At 48.0% G+C, this 20,537-nt stretch overlaps 1 long non-coding RNA gene and 1 pseudogene across 1 annotated transcript; one reads left to right on the forward strand and one right to left on the reverse strand.

Annotated features, from left to right (window-relative positions):
* On the reverse strand, window positions 1-3,000 carry LOC112209464 (uncharacterized). Its single transcript, XR_002944222.2, has 3 exons — window positions 2,441-3,000; window positions 591-742; window positions 1-352 (listed from the first exon to the last, which is right to left on the reverse strand). It is a non-coding gene; the product is annotated as an uncharacterized LOC112209464 (long non-coding RNA).
* Window positions 3,001-7,405: 4,405 nt separating this feature from the next.
* Window positions 7,406-9,284, forward strand: LOC104006883 (ADP-ribosylation factor-like protein 16; annotated as a pseudogene).
* The last annotated feature ends 11,253 nt before the right edge of the window (window positions 9,285-20,537 follow it).

Consider the following 20,537-nt stretch of genomic DNA (forward strand, 5'->3'; position numbering starts at 1 on the left):
TAGAATTCCCGGCTGTTTATTAGTCATACCCTCTGCACCTCCCCATACCATACTAAGTAACTCAATCTCCCCCTAGAAGAGTTCCAGAGATAGGAAGCAAAGGTGGGATGATGAAGCAGAGCCCAAGGCTGATCAGCCACACTCCTTACCAGATGTTGGTTTCATCTGCACCCCCAACCTCTCTGGTCCCTAACAATAAAACGGACTACTTGCTTTCCCTAAATCTTCCTCCACTCTACCCTTGCCTCAGGCGAGTAAACTAGAGGCCAAGGACTAGGGTTGGAGGAGGTATCAGGCTTCTATCCCAGCATCCAGCTTATCGCTATCGGAAGAAAGATGGCCATCCAGGCTCCTGCAGGAAAGAAAGAAATGATTATAAAACAGGATTAAGTGGCATTGAGAGCAGGGGAAAGTTTTTAGGCTTAGATATTCCCCTTTAGGGAATTATTTAGAAATCCATTCATTCATTCAACAAGCTTTCTTGGGACTGACTGTGTGTAAGTTAAATTGGGGGTGGGGAGGATGGGGATGAAAGGCACTCTCTAGTTCAGTGTAGACCCTGCTCAGCCACCTTCACTTGTCCTTGTTACCTGTCTGGCTCTGTATCTTGAATTTTCTTTTTTCTTTTAGAGACAGGGTCTCACTCTGTCTCCCAGGCTGGAGTGTGGTGGCGCCATCATAGTTCACTGCACCCTCAAACTCCTGGTCTCAAGCGATCCTTCTGCCTCAGCCTCTCAAGTAGCTAGGATTACAAGCATGTGCCATGATGCCCAGCTAATTTTTAAATTTTTTATAGAGACAGCATCTTGCTGTGTTGTCCAGGCTGGTGTCAAACTCCTGGCCCCAACCACTCCTCCCACTTTGGTCTCGCAAAATGCTGGGATTACAAGTGTGAGCCACTGCCTGGCCTGTATCTTGAATTTTCACCTCCTACCTGCTTGCCCCTGTATCTTGAATTTTCAATCATTTCTGGATAGACTCAGGTTCTGATGAAGGATAAACCACCAGCCCCACAATGACAAGTGCCATGTACTGTTGAGACCCAAGAAGCTGAGACTCAAATAAGTTAACTGCCAGACATGATGGCTCACACCTATAATCCCAGCATTTTGGGAGGCTGAGGCAGGCAGATCGTCTGGGGTCAGGAGTTCGAGACCAGCCAGGCCAACATGGTGAAACCCTCCCTCTAATAAAGTACAAAAATTAGCTGGGCATGGTGGTGCGTGCCTGTAATCCCAGATACTCGGGAGGCTGAGGCAGGAGAATGGCTTGAACCCGGGGGGCAGAGGTTGCAGTGAGCTGAGATCACGCCACTGCACTCCAGCCTGGGCAACAGAGTGAGACTCTGTCTCAAAAAAAAAAAAAAAAGAAGGAAAAAAAAAAGGTTAACTGACTTCTCTCAGCTCATATAGAGTGGAGCAGAAACAAAATCCAAAACCAGCACCTGCCAAGACCCAGCAGCGTGTATCCTCAGACCCTGGTGCAACCATCAGAACTTCATCACAGCAATATCTTTATACCAACCTGCCGAGCTTCTGCTGCTGGAGGCATTGGACTATGAAACCACATAGAAAGAGAGGTCAAGCTTAAGGTGCCATTCTGTCAGGACAAGGCTAGCATTCTCCCATTATTTTATCAAGACTGGGCAAAGGGCTTGGTCTCTTTGAAACTGAGATTCAGAAGGGTGTGATGATGGACCTCCTGCCTCTAATAAGAATGGACTTAGTAGAAGATGGGCTTTCCCAAGAGGGTGAAGTTTTTGTTTTGTTTTGTTTTGTTTGTTTGTTTTTGCTTTTTGAGACGGAGTCTTGCTCTGTCGCCCAGGCTGGAGTGCAGTGGCAAGATCTTGGCTCATTGCAAGCTCCGCCTCCCGGGTTCACGCCATTCTCCTGCCTCAGCCTCCCGAGTAGCTGGGACTACAGGGGCCCTCCCCCACGCCCGGCTATTTTTTTTTTTTTCCTGTATTTTTAGTAGAGATAGTGTTTCACCTTGTTAGCCAGGATGGTCTCGATCTCCTGACCTTATGATCCGCCCACCTCGGCCTTCCAAAGTGCTGGGATTACAGGCGTGAGCCACCGCGCCCGGCGAGGGTTGGGGTTTTGAAGGACCATTATGGAATAGAAAGAAGGGAGAGACTGTTTCTAGATCATTAAGGAAGATTTACCAAAAAAGTTTGGCACGAGGGACAGCCTGGGAGAAGAGTGATCTGGTGTGACAGGAAAGGTGAGAATGGAAGGAGACAGGCAGAGAAGGCTCAGACTTGAAGTTGACTGAGTGAGACCGGTGAGGAGAGCAGAGGGGAAGCCGAGGAGGACATGGGCTCGGGGAGGAGACTTGCATTTAGGGAAGAGTGGAGGGCATGAAGGAAGGAGGGGACAGAGCAGGTCGGTAGGAGGCTCTGGAAGAGGAGTCAGGGAGGCCCCAGAAATGATCCATTTACCGCTTATTCGGGTGGGCCCGAATGCTATCCAGCTGCCGCCGCGCTCCAGGCCCTCCCGCGTTCGGATCTCCCAGGAGCGATCCCTCCCAGGCGAGTTCTTCTGACTACAAGCTTGTGGGCAACGCAAGCACAAGGGTAGCGAAGCCGGCCAGGCGAGGACTTTGCCCAAGACCCCAGGGTAGCCCCACCTCCCTCCCCGCCCCAAGTGAGTTCACCAATCCACAAGACCTAGGTCTTCAAAATCCCGCCCCGTCTTCCACAAGCCCCGCCCCCGGCAGGACTGGCCAGTCCCCAGCACCGCAGTCCCCCAGGTCCCGCATCAGCACCGCTTCCGTGAAGACGGCGCAGCTGGGAGTCCGGCTACCCAGCCTGCCCGGCAGGAACTGCTTTGCAGGCAGGGCTGCGGCGGCTGCGCAGGAGGTCCCGGGGCTGCCCACTCACTGGTTGGCATGGGCGTCTTGCCCGCGTGTCACACAGGGTCACTCGGCCGTGCAGGTAGAGTGTATCGCTGGTCGAGAAGCGGATCAGGTTGAAGGCCAAGGTCACCTCCAGAGAGGCCCCGTTGGCCCGCAGGCCCTGGAGCAGCCGGTTGCTGACGGGGCAGCTGTGGGGAGAGGCAGCGTCAGGGGCCCGCGGTGCCGATGGATGAACACCGAGCACCGTTGCCCACTTTTTACGTTTGCTTGTATAGGTGCAGATGCTGGTTTCATGCTGAGAACTTTACATGGATTGTTTCATTTCATCCTCACCGAACCCGTGAAGAAGACAATACTTTTGCCCCCCACCACCCCTTTTTTAAAGATGAGGAAACTGAGGCTCAAACTGAGGTTCAAAGAGCGTTGCCCAAGGTTCTGCAGGGAGCAGCCTGGCCCCAGCGCCCACCCACACCCTTAATCACTGGGTTCTATATCCTCCTGACAAGGGAGGAATGACAGGCGAGGACAGGTTTGGCCGTGGTGTGTTTCAGAGCCTGGACTCCGGAGACTGATGGTGTGTCCTGGTTGAAGTCCCCTAAACTCAGAGTCTTCTCTTGTTCTCTCAGCTGTACAGTGGGGGAAATAATACTTCATAGGGTTGTTTGGAGGAATAAATAAGGTAATAAATGATTCCCTGTGCTCTGTGAAGCCTTGTTACTAAAATATGACCTAGAAGTCAGGAGACCCAACTCCTTCCCAAGAATGTTGAGGACGAACTTGGATTTACTGTCTCTGTGTTCCCAACACTTAGCAAGATCTGCAACTTATTGTGTGAACTGAGCCTCAGTTTCTCTATAAAGTGGGAATGAAAATATAACTATCTCGGCTGGGCACGGTGGCTCACGCCTGTAATCCCAGCACTTTGGGAGGCTGAGGCGGGTGGATCACCTGAGGTCAAAAGTTTGAGACCAGCCTGGCCAATATGGTGAAACCCCATATCTACTAAAAATACAAAAATTAGCCAGGTGTGATGGCCCGTGCCTGTAGTCCCAGCTACTCCGGAGGCTGAGACAGGAGAATTGCTTGAACCTGGGAGGCAGAGGTGGCAGTGAGCCGAGATCGTGCCACTTCACTCCAGCCTGGGTGACAGAGCGAGACTCCATCTCAAAAAAAAAAAAAAAGAAAAGAAAAGAAAAGAAAATATAACTATCTCATAGAGTGTGTTGTGAGGCTTAAATGAGTTAATATATGTGAAGTGATTCAAACTGTGTCTGGCATAGAGTCAATGCTATGTCAGTGTTAGATATTATTAGCTACTAAATATAATGAATGTCCAATATATAACATATATATAGCACTCTGAAATGTTGTGTCTTTGTTTTTTAGTTTTATCATTGTAGGCCCTCAGTAATTGAGCAAAGAATAAAAGAAATGCATGTTATTTGTTGGCTGCAAGATCTTGGGCAGGCTTTAATCTCTGAGCCTTAATTTACTTATCTTCAAAATGGGAATGAGAGCATTATTCAAGAAACATTCACCCAGCACTTACTTTCTTCCCGTGTTTGCATGCCAGGGATACCAAGAAGAGTGACAGAATCTGTGCTCAAGGGCATAAAAGCACCCAGCACAAGCCAAATCCAGGGGCTGGTCTGGCACTCACAGGAGGTTACCAGGCCTGACTGACCCTTACCTCTTGTTCACAAAGTGGTAGGTGGCCTTAACAACACCTGTCCTGGAGATGTTGGTGCTGGCAAAGACCTCACTGACCACCAGGGCAAATCACTGCTTATTGTCTTGAGGACCACGTAGAAGGGCATGCCAAGAGGAACAGTTCTGTTTTCAAGCAGAGTTAAGAGCTGAAGGTCTGTGAAGATGCCCAAGATGATGATGGTGTCCCCAGTGCCCAGAACATGGATGGTGCTATATCTGGAGAGGGACAGGAGTGAAACCCTCATCATGAAATCCCAGAGGGAGAGACATTCACCCAAACCTTCTGCATCTGCAAGGCCACTGAGCACTGGTAACCATAGAGAATAAAGGGCGGACGGAACAAACCTGCTTACCTTCTTCCTGGTCTGCCTAAAAAGTGAGGTGCCACCTCATAGATCCCCAGACCTAGGACCCTTGAAGCTATCCACAGTAATTTACATAAACAACTTGTATGTATTCCTTCATAGAAGCATCTTTTTTTTTTTTTTTAATTGAGACAGGGTCTCACTCTGTTGCCTGTCCTGGAGGGCAGTGGCATGATTATGGCTCACTGCAGCCTCGACCCCCCAGGCTCAAACAATCCCTCCACCTCAGCCTCCCAAGTAGCTGAGACTATAAGCACACACCATCAAGCCCAGCCTGAAGCATCTCTTTTCTTCCACTAATGCTTTGAATTTCCATCTAAGAGGTGCCTCTGTTTGAGCATAGGGGAGCAACATCCTGAGGGTGCTAACTCTTGTGCTTGGATTAGAGGTAGAGAGGTAGGCTTCCACGGCCCAGCCAGAGTGGAAGCTGATGAGGCAGAACTTACGGGAAGGAGAATACCTGGTAGGGGTGGATCTGGCTGACATTCACCACCAGGGTATACATGCAGCTGAAGCTGAGCATTGTGGAGTCATTGCTGATGAAGCCAGGGAGAACCTGCAGAAGCTTCACCTCCAGAGAGTACAGGGCATGGCTGCTGTTGGTCTAGAGAGGACAAGAAGACTGCCATTACTCTCAGATCTCCAGAGGAGATGCCTTCTCCCACCCTCATTTGCTGCAAGTTGCTTACTTATTTTATTTTATTTATTTTTTTGAGACAGAGTCTTGCTCTGTTGCCCAGGCTGGAGTGCAGTGGTGCAATCTCGGCTCACTGCAACCTCCGCCTCCCCAGTTCAAGTGATTCCTGGCCACAAGTTGTTTATTTAAATAAAAGTGATTGCTGGGCGTGGTGGCTGTAATCCCAGCACTTTGGGAGGCGGAGGCAGGTGGATTGCTTGAGATCAGGAGTTCCAGACCAGCCTGGCTAGTATGATGAAACCCCGTCTCTACTAAAAATACAAAAAATTAGCTGGTCATGGTGGCAGGCGCCTATAATCCCAGCTATTCGGGAGGCTGAGGCAGGAGGATCACTTCAACCCGGGAGGCAGGGGTTGGAGTGAGCAGAGATCGTGCCACTGCACTCCAGCCTGGGTGACAGAGCAAGACTCTGTCTCAAAAAAAAGAAAAAAGAAAAAAAAAGTGGTAGCTGAAGTTTACTGAGCATGGGCTGTATTCTAGGCACTGTGGCTTAACCACAATTCTCTGAGGGGAGTTATCCCATTTTACAGAAGAGCAAACAGGCTTGGAAAGGTTAAAAGTCTTATCCGGGCTGGGCACTGTGGCTCACGCCTGTAATCCCAGCACTTTGGGAGGCCGAGGAGGGTGGATCACCTGAGGTCAGGAGTTAGACACCAGACTGACCAACATGGAGAAACCCCGTCTCTACTGAAAATACAAAATTACCTGGGCTTGGTGGTGCATGCCTGTTATCCCAGCTACTTGGGAGGTTGAGGCAGGAGGATCACTTGAACCTGGGAGGTGGAGGTTGCGGTGAGCAGAGATCACGCCATTGCACTTCAGCCTGGGCAACAAGAGCGAAACTCCATCATCAAAAAAAAAAAAAAGTCTTATCCAAAGCAAGTAATGGAGCCAGAATTCTCTGTTTCCAGGGCTTGTATGTGTGTGGTTTGTTTTGTTTTGTTTTGTTTTTGTTTTGTTTTTTTGAGACAAGTTCTCGCTCTGTCACCCAAGCTGGAGTGCAGTGACGTGATCTTGGCTCACTACAACCTTCACCTCCAGAGTTCAAGCGATTCTTGTGCCTCAGCCTCCTGAGTAGCTGGGATTACAGGGGCATGCCACCATGCTCTGGTAATTTTTGTATTTTTAGTAGAGATGGGGTTTTGTCATGGTGACAAGGCTGGTCTCAAACTCCTGACCTCAAGAGATCAGCCTACTTTGGCCTCCCAAAGTGCTGGGATTACCGGCGTGAGCCACCACACCAGGCCTCTGATTCCAAGGCTCATGTTCTTAACCTCTGGGCCAGTGGTTCTCAAGTTTCAATGTGCATTTTAGAATCCCTTGGGAAAAATAAAAGAATCACTGGAGTGCTTATTAAAATGCCAAGTCCTGGTCTCTATCCCAAGATTTGAATATCTTTTTCAGATTTTGTTTATATAGGTTTTTGTTTGTTCGTTTGTTTGTTCTTAGAGACAGGGTCTCCCTATGCAGCCTAGGCTAGATTTGAACTTCTGGCCTCAAGCTATCCTCCTGCCTCAGCCCACAGGGTAGCTGGGATTACAGGTGTGCACCATCATTCCTAGCTATCTAGGTTTTTTGTTTGTTTGTTTGTTTTAAGAATCAAAATGGCCCACAGTAGGCGTCCGCCCCGCGGGTGGAGTTGAGCAGGGTCAGCTCTGCGCTTGGCGAAGAGCTTGGGCTCCTCTAAGTGCACATCGAGGTGCAGAGGGTCAGGTCTTGACTTAAGGCCAGCCTTCAGGAGCCAGGGACAGCCTGAGCTGAGGATACCTGGCGTGGGATGTGGGGGCTTGCCGCCCTCCACAGGCATTTCCTCTCCCCTCGCAACGGGTTCCTGTGGCTGGTCGCCCCCACAGCAAGTCCAACTACTGATGGGCGTTGGTCCCTGCTCGCTGTTCCTGCCTTAGGGACTGAGCCCTTGGAGAATGCGTCTGCGGGGTTCAGGCCACCGTGTAAGGTGTGGGCACGGTGCTCTTCAGGAGTTCACAATGGGACAGAGCTTGTATTGTTCTCCTTGCATCGTGGTTTTTCCTATAGGTGGAAATCTTACTGACATCGTGGCACACAGAAAGATCACCATCCGGGAGCTGGTGGGGGTGGTGCATGGGCCCCATCTGGTCCAGTTACTATGGAAACTGTCGTTCTCTCCTGGTAGGTTGTAATCCTATATGGGCTTCCTTTAGGGAAGTGTGTCTACATTTCTCTGATGTCCAGTCCCAAACCTTGCTGTGTGTAGAACGGCATTTTGGTTATTTAGTGACTATACTAGTCATGGAAACAGGTCCTACGCTAGTGTTGCTTCCTGCTGGGCACCCCATCTGGTTTCTGGTGCTTGCGCTCCCAGGCCCCCGGTAGGAGCTCACACAGGGCTTGCTGAGGGCAGAGCTGCTGCTCCGCAGAGAACAGACTTAGCTCTCTGTGTTGCTCCCTGGTATGTCTGTGTTTATGTTGGATTTACACGTGCCTCTGGTTGGTCCTATCTTGATAAGACCTGTGCCCCAGATTCCAGTATGGAGAACTGATGGCCACATGAGGACAGAGACGAGTGACACCGGGTCGTCCTCATAAAACTCGATTCCCTCTGCTTCTGCCTGTTCCCAAAGCTTTGTTTAAAGCTGTTTTGGGCTGGGTGCGGTGGCTTACTCCTGTAATCCCAACACTTTGGGAGGCCGAGGTGGGCGAATCACGAGGTCAGGAGATGGAGACCATCCTGGCTAACATGGTGAAACCCCGTCTCTACTAAAAGCACAAAAAATTAGCCGGGCATGGTGGCGGGCATCTGTAGTCCCACTTACTCGGGAGGCTGAGGCAGGAGGATCACTTGAACCCAGGAGGCGGAGGTTGCAGTGAGCCGAGATTGTGCCGCTGCACTTGGAGTGAGACTCCGCCTCAAAAAAAAAATGCAGTTTTGCTCTCCCAGTGCCAGGTCTGTGAGGCCCAGGGGAGGAAGTTTGGCAGCAGGGCGTTGCTGCCATCTTTTTCTTTTTCCCCAGTTCATGATGGACGCCTCTGACCCCACCCAGCTCTCTGCATCCTGTGTGCAGCTCTTAGGTCTCCTTTCTGCAGAACAATTTGCAGAAGCATTGGTGCTGATACTACTTTTCAATAAAATGTATGTGTCTCTGAGCTGAGAGGGAGCACAGCGGGGGAGGGGGATCCCTGGGAGTACAGCCAGGAGCATGGCTCGGTAGGGAGGTGGTGTGGCTGGGGATCCGGGGCAGGTGTGTGGCAGCCACTACTCTGATGCGGCACTTCTTTCACTCCAGCGACCTACCCTGTTACATGTCCACGGAGGAGATGAAGTTATTAATCAGGCTTCCAGACATCATTGCTTGTGCCAAGCAGAACATCATCACGGCAGAAATCAGCGCCCGTGAAGGCACTGGCTTGGCAGCGGTGCTGGCCTGGCTCCAGGCCACCCACAGAGCCAACGGGTGACTGCATGGCAGATACGTGGCTGGCCTGCGCTGGGGAGAGGTGGCAGAGGGCAGTATGGCTTTGCTGCCAATAGTTTCTTCTCACAGGGGCAGAATAACCCAAAGTAACCCTACACGATGGGGCTCTGTGCTGAGATGCAATGATGGGTAAACTGAGGCATGCAGAGATGGAAGTTGACATCTGGCCTCTGAAAAAACTGTCCCCAGGGGCCAGGCACGGTGGCTCACGCCTGTAATCCCAGCACTTTGGGAGGTCGAGGCGGGTGGATCCCCTGAGGTCAGGAGTTTGAGACCAGCCTGACCAACATGGAGATACCATGTCTCTACTAAAAATACAAAATTAGCTGGGCATGGTAGCACATGCCTGTAATCCCAGCTACTCGAGAAGCTGAGGCAGGAGAACCCCTTGAACCCAGGAGGCGGAGGTTGCAGTGAGCCAAGATCACGCCATTGCACTCCACCTGGGTAACAAGAGCGAAACTCCATCTTAAAAAAAATAAAAACCTGTCTCCCCCCTCCCCCCCCCAAAAAAGGACCGGATATGGTGGCTCATGCCTGTAATCCCAACACTTTGGCAGGCTGAGGTGAGTGGGTCACTTTAGGTCAGGAGTTCGAGACCAGCCTGGCCAACATGGTGAAGCCTCATCTCTACTAAAAATACAAAAATTGAGCCAGGCACGGTGGCACGTGCCTGTAATTCCAGTTATTTCAGAGGCTGAGGCATGAGAATCACTTGAACCCAGGAGGCAGACATTGCAGTAAGCAGAGATCATGTCACTGTGCTCCAGCCTGGGCAACAGAGCAAGACTCTGTCTCAAAAAAAATTTGTTTTGTTACTGTAAATAAAGCAGTTTATTAAAAAGAACACTGAGAGGGCGGGTGCAGTGGCTCATGCCTGTAATCTCAGCACTTTGAGAGGCCGAGGCAGGTGGATCACGAGGTCAGGTGTTCGAGACCAGCCTGGCCAACATAGTGAAACCCTGTCTCTACTAAAAATCAAATATTAGCTGGGCGTGGTGGCAGGCACCTGTAATTCCAGCTACTTGGGAGGCTGAGGTGGGAGAATCACTTGAACCTGGGAAGCGAAGGTTGCAGTGAGCCGAGATCATGCCATTGCACTCCTGTCCAGGCAACAGTGCGAGACTCTGTTTAAAAAAAAAACAAAAACAAAACAAAAAAAAACCAAAACACTGAGAGAGTTCTGGGAGCCTAGCCATGGACTTAGCCATTCCATGTTGAAACTGCCGATTCTATTCCATAAGCTAAGCAAGAGACCCCGTGAATCCCTGGGTGGCAGAACCAGAGACAAAGGCAGACAGCTGGGAGGAACTAAACCATCTAAACCATCTTTTTTTTTTTTTTTTTTTTTTTTTTGAGATGGAGTCTCCCTCTGTCACCCAGGCTGGAGTGCAATGGCATGGTCTCGGCTCACTGCAACTTCCACCTCCCGGGTTCAATCAATTCTCCTGCCTCAGCCTCCTGAGTAGCTGGGACTACAGGTGCCTGCCACCACCCCCGGCTAATTTTTGTATTTTTAGTGGAGACAGTGTTTCACCATATTGGCCAGGCTGGTCTTGAACTCCTGACTTCATTATCTGTCTGCCTTGGCCTCCCAAAGTGCTGGGATTACAGGTGTGAGCCACCGCGCCCGGCCTAAACCATCTCTTTAGGACAAACTCTGATTGTTAAACTGAGCCTGGGGAGCCCCGGCGCCCCCTTGAAGGGATGTGAAAGCCAGTCTATGTGTTGAGGGAAACTGACCTGGCAGGTCACTCTCCCCCATTCAGTCAGAGCTGCTCTACTTCTACGTATTTATTTTTATATTTGGCTTTTATGTAAGACCCCTCCCAAAGAAAGGACGTGGCAGCATCAGTGAGCAGTGAGGAGCACAAACCACTCTGTAATAGCTAGCCGTGTGATTTGGGAAAATCCCTCAACATGACTGGGCCTTCCACTGTAGCAGGACAAACCGCAGACAAAACTTCTTATACACCGGATTAAAGAAGGAAGAGGTTTTTATTCGGCCGGGAGCATCGGCAGATTCGCATCTTAAGAGCCAAGCTCTCCGAAAAAGAAATTATTTTTAAGGGCTTACAACTTTAAGGGGTCTACGTAAAACGGTTGTGATAGATCAAGTAAGTGTGAGGAACCTGACTGGGGGCTACATACATCAGCTAACAGAACAAAAAGTTTTACAGTGCTTTCTTATGCAATGTCTGGAATTTACAGATAACACCAGTAGTTTTGATGAGGGGTTATTATTATTATTATTATTATTATTATTTTAACTACCAGGGCCAGGTCGTGGCACCAAGGTCGTCTAGCTATTTATCTTACTTCTGTTTCTTTCTAACTTTTTGCTTTCTTTTTTTTTCTCCTGTCTTATAAACTAGGGAAAAGGGGAGGTGGGGGAGAAGCTGGGAAGGACAACAGGAGAAGTGGTGGTCTCATTCCATACCACTACTATCTTTCAAATGGGAACCTCACAGGATTACTGTGAAAATTTAGTGAGATAATGCCTGTAAAAAAGTATTTGACCATGACACATGGCACATGGTAAGAAATTAATAAATATTGATTGTGGCTGTGATTGTTATTATTTTAGAGGGTTCCATGGCTGACAACAGTTTGGAAGCCAATAACTCAATCCATCAAACGTGCTATCATCCACAAAGGTGTTCCCAGTCTGAAGGGGGACAACACAGTCTTTTCTCTCAAAAAGACTGGTCCTGATGGCTGGGATTTGACTCCATTCCAGAGAATTTCTTAGTCAGATGGAAATAAAGTCATGACTGGTGGCCAATCACTCCTTTCCCGGTCCCTCCCACCATCAGGTGACCTCTCCCAGTTTGCTTACAGAGAGGCGAAGTCCACAAGTACCCTCCTTCTTCTCTAACAGGAAGACCTGGACACGGAGACCCTGTTCTATCTTGCTGATGCTGTAGCATCCTGAGAAGGCATCTTTCATCAGCATCCAGCGGCGAGTCTGCAGGATGCAGCTGCTCAGGACCACCTCGATTTTCTGCGGCCAGCAGTGTAGGCTCACCGACACCCTGGACAGTTCTGTAGGAGGACAAGAGCCAGGGCAGGAGCCTCCTGAGGCTCCTGGGATGATGCCACGGGAGGAGATTCGAGTTCTAATGTTGGGGGAGGAGACATTGTTGGGATATTAGCCCAATTCGCAAACACTTCCTTAAACAAGGACTCTCCGCCGGGCGTGGGAGCTCACGTCTGTAATCCCAGCACTCTGGGAAGCTGAGGCAGGCAGATCATCTGAGGTCAGGAGTTTGAGACCAGCCTGGCCAACATGGTGAAACCTGGTGTCTACTACAAATACAAAACTTAGCCGGACGCAGTGGCACATGCCTGTAGTCCCAGCTACTCTGGAGGCTGAGGGTGCAGAATCTCTTGAACCCAGAGGTGGAGGTTGCAGTGAGCTGAGCTTGTGCCACTGCACTCCAGCCTGGGCGACAAAGCGAGACTCTGTCTTAAAAAAAAACAAGGACTCTCCCTCACAGCCATAGTTGTTGCCCTGTGGGACCCTGGCCCCTGGCCTTACCTGATCCACTCAGAATCTCTTTCTCAGGAATTAGGAACAGGGCCTCAAAGGAGGCAGCATAAAGCTTGAGAGGTGAGGTGGTCATCTTCTGTCATGTGGGCTGGGAGGTGGGAGGGACAGAGTGGGTGCAGGTGTGGAATGGGAGGAGCAAGACTGAGTGGAGAGAGAAGCAGCCCCCTGGTTCCCACTACATTCCCAGATCCAGTTCCAGTCCTTGGAGAACCTGGCTGGAGCCTGCCCTTGGCCTCCATGAGACACTGTTTTTCTTTAGCCCACTTGGTTTCTGTTACTTGTCTGGCAAGATTATTTTTTGAGATATTAATTTGTTAAGTTCTCTGTGATTTTCCTCCTATTCCAATCTGGAAGCCAGGCCTTGTAGTTTTTTCGAGGGGCCTAAACTGCTTGGAGTCATGACTCTTTCAGTCTGGAGAAGTCTAAACTCATTGAAGAGAGCCCTGAGGGAAGGATGGGGGTGCTTGAGAACCTGGAGGGAGGGGCTTCAGAGTCTGCAGGTCCAGTTTCATGAGCCAACAAAGTTTGTTTTATTTTGTTTCATGTTTTCTTTTTCTTTTCTTTTCTTTCTTTTTTTTTTTTTTTTTTTTTTTTTTGGAGATGGATCTCACTCTGTCGCCCAAGCTGGAGTGCAATCTCGGCTCACTGCAACCTCCACCTCCTGGGCTCAAGTGATCCTCCCACCTCAGCCTCCTGAGTAGCTGGGACTACAGGCATGCCACCATGCCTGGCTAATTTTTGTATTTTTTGTAGAGATGGGGTTTCGCCATGTTACTCAGGCTGGTCTCAAATTCCTGGACTCAAGCAATCTACCCACCTTGGCCTCCCAAAGTGCTGGGATTACAGGCGTGAGACACTGTGCCTGGCCTCATGTTTTCCTTTTTTTTTTTTTTTTTTTTGAGTAAGGGTCTCTCTCTGTCACCCAGGCTGAAGTGCAGTGGCATACTCTTGGCTCACTACAGCCTGAAAGTCCTAGGCTCAAGTGATCCTCCCACCTGCTTCCAAGTAGTTGGGACTACAGGTGCATGCCATCACACTGGCTAATTTTAATATTTTTGGTAGAGACAAGGTCTCCCTATGTTGGTTAGGCTCTTGTTTTCGATTTTTGAAAAACATTTATGTATTTTACTCAAGCCAATTAGAGTTGGGTTTCTGCTACTTGCAACACAAAGTATCCTGATACATGCCAAATACCAGTGCTATTTGAGTGATGAAAGAGAAGCTAATACTTAACCTTCCCTTCTTTTTGCATCTGCTCTCTTCATACTTTCTATTGAATTTTGAATGAACTGCTTAAAAGTTAGTAATTTAAAAGTAAAGTTATGGCCGGGCGCGGTGGCTCACGCTTGTAATCCCAGCACTCTGGGAGGCCGAGGCAGGTGGATCACGAGGTCAGGAGATCGAGACCACAGTGAAACCCCGTCTCTACTAAAAATACAAAAAATTAGCCGGGAGTGGTGGTGGGCGCCTGTAGTCCCAGCTACTCAGAGAGGCTGAGGCAGGAGAATGGCGTGAACCCGGGAGGCAGAGCTTGCAGTGAGCCGAGATTGCGCCACTGCACTCCAGCCAGGGCGACAGAGCGAGACTCCGTCTAAAAAAAAAAAAAAAAAAAAAAAAAGTTAACTTTGGGAGCCCAAGGCAGGAGGATCGCTTGCATCCAAGCGTTGAAGAGCAGGCTAGGCAACATGGGGAGATTCCCTTTCTACCAAAAAAAAAAAAAAATTAAAATTAGCCAGGCATGGTGGCATGTGCGTATAGTCCCATTTACTCAGAAGGCTGAAGTGGCAGGATCGCTTGAGCCCCTGAGGTCGAGACTGCAGTGAGCTGTGATTGTGCCACTGCTCTCCAGCCTGTGCCACAGAGCAAGACCCTGTCTCAAAAAAAAAAAAAAAAAAAAAAAAAAAAAATTGGAAAACTGGCCGGACACAGTGGCTCATGCCTGTAATCCCAGCACTTTGGAAGGCCGAGGCAAAAGGATTGCTTAAGGCCAGGAATTTGACACCAGCCTGGGCAATAGCAAGAGCTTTGTCCCTACAAAAAAGAAAAAGAAAAGTAGCCAGGTGTAGTCCCCGCTACTGGAGAGGCTGAGGCAGGAGGACCACTTGAGCCCAGTAGTTTGAGGCTGCAGTGAGCTATAATTATGCCACTATACTCCAGTCTAAGTGACAGAGTGAGATCCTGTCCTAAAAATAATAAAATAATAATAATAATGGTAAAAAGTAAAACATAATGGAAATACCAATGCAAAACACTTCTGGACTTGTTTTATTACTTTGAATTTAAATATAATTTTCTTTCTTTTTTTAAAGTTTACTGTTTCTATTTTGGCAGGCATATTTGGTCAGAGGGATGAGCTGTAACCTAAGAACAGATGCTGCTAGGTGCGGTGGTTCACGCCTATAATCCTAGCATTTTAGGAGCCTGAGGTGGCAGGATCACTTGAACCCAGGACTTCAAGACCATCCTGAGCAACATAGTGAGACCCCATCTCTATGAAAAATTTTAAAAATTAGCTGGGTGTGGTGGCGTGCACCTGTAGTTGCAGCTACTCAAGTGGCTGAGGTGAGATGATTGCTTCAACCCAGCAGGTCCAAGCTGCAGTGATCTGTGATCACGCCACTGCACCCCAGCCTGGGCAACAGAGCAAGACCCTGTCTCAAAAAAACAAAACAAAAAAAAGAGCAGATGCTTTATATTCATCAATGCGTATTGTTGAGAGGAGGGGGAGTTTGTCAGTCACGTAGCATTCTGTTGTTGCAGTCAATTGCAGTCAATGGTATATTGTGATACAAAGTGCCAAATAATATTAATAATAGCTGGTAGGTACATGCAGTCGTATACCTAGCGAAAGAAAATGAGACACAGTTCAAACCCAGTTTATCTGGCAGAGCCCATGTTCTTCTTACCCACAGGGGGAAAGAAATAACACAAAAGGAAAAGCTGTCTCATTCTCAATGTGTGAAAACTCAATGATGTACGTCATATTTTCTGTGGAGGGGTACATGCAGCATGTACAAGTTGGCACATAACCCTGGTTTTACTGAGAGAGTCTGCTGAGGTAGTGACAACCCTCTAATGGGCCAGCATCTGCCTCAGGGCTTGACTAAAAACCACCTGGATTGGACTTCTACCTTGTACAGCCCTGCTTAGCTCCCCTGCTCTGCAATAGATATCCCAAGGTGCTGCATGAACATTCCTTAGAATGAGGATTCTAGGAACAAATAATCTTAGGAAATACATGCTATAATCTGCTGCTAGGAAGTCACAGGAAACAGTGGAATATTAAAGGCTCTGAAAAGTTCTTCAGTCGAGACATAATTTTGTTGAATCCAGCATTTCCCAAATGTATATGACAATAGAACTTTTTTTTTTTTTAAGTGAAATGTCTATTGCAATCACATAGCACTGGTGTCCCAGGAAATACATTTTGGAAAACAATGACCCATAAGTTAAACACTGCTGGTTTTGCATGTAACAAAAGCTTCATCCCAAGGCAGGACTACCCAATAGACCAAGGCAGGAATGCCAAAGACATATTTTTTAAAGGAATTAGATTTTTTTAAAAAAAGACACAATAGTCATTTTAGGAAAAGTAGAATTTTGTTAACTATATTTTATTATATTTTATTGAAAATAGAGACAGGGGTCTGGCGCAGTGGCTCACGCCTGTAATGCCAGCACTTTGGGAGGCTGAGGCAGATGGATCACAAGGTCAAGAGATCGAGACCATCCTGGCCAATATGGTGAAACCCCCTCTCTACTAAAAATACAAAAATTAGCTGGGCTTGGTGGCACGTGCCTGTAATCCCAGCTACTTGGGAGGCTGAGGCAGGAGAATCGCTTGAACCAGGGAGTCGGAGGTTGCAGTGAGCCAAGACTGCACCACTGCACTCCAGCCTGGCGACAGAATGACACTCTGTCTCAAAAAAAAAAAAAAAAAAAAAGGTAGAGATGGGATCCCACTAGGTTGCCCAGGCTGATCTTGAGCTCCCACCCTCAAGTGATCCTCCCATCTCAGCCTCCCAAAGTGCTGGGATTACGGGCATGAGTCACTGTGCCCAGACTTGTTAAATTTAAATGCTTGGGGGAGGAGAGGTTAGAATTATTTCAACCGTGAAGAACATATGTTTGGGGGATATTATTATCTTTTTGCTGTCCTAGACCCAGATTCAGGCCTGCAGAGGATGGATCTGGGAGTTTGTGGCACTGCCTGTCGGAGGCCCTGTGAACTCAGCCTTTCTGTAATATCTGCCACACTGACTTGCCCCAACACTCAGACGTTTGCCTTAGTTTTTCCACCTGGCCTTCCAGGCCTCCACTGGAACTACAGTTCTTGTCTTTGGTGCAGCTCCTTCCCCCAGGAAAGTTTCATCTCTGGACAGTAGCTAGAGTCCTGGGGGCTGGAGCTGAAAAATTGTGCACTCTATCCCATATGCCCAGCTGCCTGTCTTCCCACCAGAAATCACCTCTACCCAGGTGGACTCAGAAGATGCCAACGTCTTACCAAACTTCACTGGCCCTCTCATACCCTTTGGACCCTTTGAGACTTCGCAGAATTATGTCCACTCTGGCCCCCACCTCTTCTTTGTTTTACTCACATGAGTTCCTCAGACTTACCCGCGTGGAAGTAGTAGCTGTCATTGCACATACAAACTCCCCTGCTACCTGCATACTCATCCAAAGCACAGCCTCCAACTCTGGGACCACTACTCTGGGTGTGTTTAGGGGAGGTTTGACTGGCCCCAGTTACAGCAGAGGATTTTGTTGTTTCTGAGGACCTGTGGAATGAGCAGCTGTCATCTCATGTGACTGGATTATAGCAGTGGCAACACTGGAGGTTGATTCTGCCAGATGGGAAGGTGTCTGTGAGACTGTGTTATGATGTGTTCCAGACAACTTGCTTATCGTGGAGGTGGTTGTTGGGGATAAGGATGCAGCTGTAGTTTTTCCTTCCTGAGTCTCAGATGTAGTTGTTCCAAGAAGAGTTGTCCCGAGAGTGGTTGTGTTTAGCAAGGTAGTGTGCATAACTTCGCTGGCTGTCATGGGTGAAGATTCTTTTATGCCAGTGGTTTTGTTCAGTGCTGTTGGGGATGTAGTTATAGCTGACTTCCCAGAGACAGTGGTTGCCATGGACCCAGATGATTGAACATCACTGCCTGGTGTGTTCAGTGCTGTTGGGGATGTGATTGTGTCTGATTCCTGAAAGCCAATGGACACTGATGATTGTATCCCATTGACTGTGGTGTTTGATGCTGATGGAGTTATAATTGGAGTTTCCTGATTCTGTTTTGGGGTCTCAACTGAAGAGATCGTGCTGGATAAAGCTGTGGTTCTTGATATCCCTCCCTGGTCCTTCAATGTAGAAGTCATCATGGAATTTGGCAGCAGTGTACCCTTGGAGGTTGTGCTGATAGTTGTGTTTAATTTATCTTCCTGAGTTTCTTGTATTGAAGTTGTCTGCTCAGTGGACCCATTAGAGCTGCTGTTTGTGGAGAGGTTGGAGGAGCAGCTGGTGTTGTATGCTTCTGGGACTCAGATGTTGATGTCTTGTCAGTTGTTGGTGAACTGTTAAGTAAAGCTGGAGAGACATTGTCTTTCCCCTTGTTAAACAGAGTTGAAGTTGTAGATGAACACAATATAATTTCCTCAGGTGCAGAGTCTTCTGTGGAGTGTATTGTTTTTGACACAACTCCCCAGATTGTAACACTGCCTGTGAAAAAACAAATAAACAGAAGGTAATCTAGACTGGGTATTGTGACTCATGCCTATAATCCCAGCACTTTGGGAGACTGAGATGGGAGGAATACTTGAGGGCAGGAGTTTGAGACCAGCCTGCTCAACATAGCGAGACCCCATCTAAGTAGAGAAAAATAAAAATTAAAAAAAGAGGCGGGCATGGTAGCTCATGCCTGTAATCCCAGCACTTTGGGAGGCTGAGGTGGGCAGATCATGAGGTCAGGAGTTCGAGATCAGCCGGGCCAACATGGTGAAACCCCATATCTACTGAAAAAAAAAAAAAATTAGCCAGGCGTGGTGTCGCATGCCTGTAGTCCCAGCTACTTGGGAGGCTAAGGCAGGAGAATCACTTGAACCTGGGAGGCAGAGGTTGCAGTGAGCCGAGATCATGCCACCGTGCTCCAGCCTGGGTGACAGAGAGAAACTCCATCTCAAAATAAATAAATAGATAAATAAATAAAATAATAAAAGAGAAAGCAATCTACCTGTTCCTTCCACCAAACCAGAGTTATTTTCAGATGTTATGACTTGTCAAATATTCTTACTGGGAGACTCCCTAAAAATAATATCAGGTCGGGCACAGTGGCTCACGCCTGTAATCTCAACACTTTGGGAGGCTGAGGCGGGAGGATCGATTAAGCCCGGGAATCTAAGGTTATAGCAAGCTCTGATTGTGCCACTGCACTCCAGCCTGGATGACGAAGTGAGACCCTATCTCTAAAATAAAATTATATATATAAAATATATATACATATAAATATATATTATATATACATATATAAATATATATTATATATAATGTAGTGGGTGTTGATTTATATACATATGTAAATCTTACTAGCTCACATTTATGTGCCAGCTCTGTGCCAATAGATTTCAACAGATGTATACCAGGGAGAGAGAATTTTACTTGTGCAGGTAACTATGTCTCATTCCACTCAATGGCTACTCTAGACAGTGCAAGTCAGTAAAAGATAGAAATCTGTTATCTCAATTGGTGTTTGATTTCTTGATGCCTTGTTTGATATTAGTTTCCTACTGCATTGAATATGATTCTAGTATTTAAAGATACGATTTTTTTCTTTTTTGAGACAGAGTCTCGCTCTGTCACCTAGGCTGGAGTGCAATGGTGTAATCTCAGCTCACTGCAACCTCAGCTTCCCGGGTTCAAGCCATTCTCTTGCCTCAGACTCCTGAGCAGCTGGGACTACAGACATGAGCCACCATGCCTGGCTAATTTTTGTATTTTTAGTAGAGACAGGGTTTTACCATGTTGCCCAGGCTGGTCTCAAACTCCTGACCTCAAGTGATCTGCTTGTCTCAGCCTCCCAAAGTGCTGGGATTACAGGGATGAGCCACTGTGCCCGGCCTAAAGATATGAATTTTTTGAACAATATGACCCTTAACTGCAAGCCGAGTGTTTCATTGAGTGTCATAGCAGTCAAGGATCATTTTGATATTGTTCAACTGTCACCTTGCCCAGGTAAGGTGCTGCTCCAATGCACAGGCACATTAAATCCTTACAACCAACCTGAAAAAAAGGACTATTATTTCCATTTATCAAATGAAGAAACTGAGGATCAGACAGGTGAAGACATCTGTCCAAGGTCACACAGCCAGGAAGTGGTGCCACTGCATTTGAAACAAAGTCCATCAGACACCAGAACCCAATGCCTTCCCTACCACACTGCACTGCCTTACAAAAACACAGCTTCATTCTCATGGCTGAGCCAGCTGCTCTCTCTAGAAAGGCCCAAATCAATTATGTTGGGCTGGATTCCTTGGAAACCTTCTTCTTTCCCCTGGTTAATGGGCAGAAATAGGCCCATCACCTGATGTGCTGTTTTTGCATTCTTGGCAGTTTTCTTTCTTTCTAATTTTTTTTTTTTTTTTTTTTTTTTGAGACAGCCTCACTCTGTCACCCAGGCTGGAGTGCAGTGGCGTTATGTTGGCTCACTGCAACCTCTGCATCCTGGGTTCAAGTGATTCTCCTGCCTCAGCCTCCCAAGTAGCTGGGACAACAGGCGCATGCCACTGTGCCCTGCTGATTTTTGTGTTTTTAGTAGAGATGGGTTTTTGCCATGTTGGCCAGGCTGGTCTCGAACTCCTGGCCTCAAATGATCCATCCGCCTCAGCCTCTCGAAGTGCTTGGATTATAGCCATGAGCT

Source organism: Pan troglodytes, chromosome 1 (genome assembly GCF_028858775.2).
Source record: "Pan troglodytes isolate AG18354 chromosome 1, NHGRI_mPanTro3-v2.0_pri, whole genome shotgun sequence".
Classification (NCBI taxonomy): Eukaryota; Metazoa; Chordata; class Mammalia; order Primates; family Hominidae; genus Pan; species Pan troglodytes.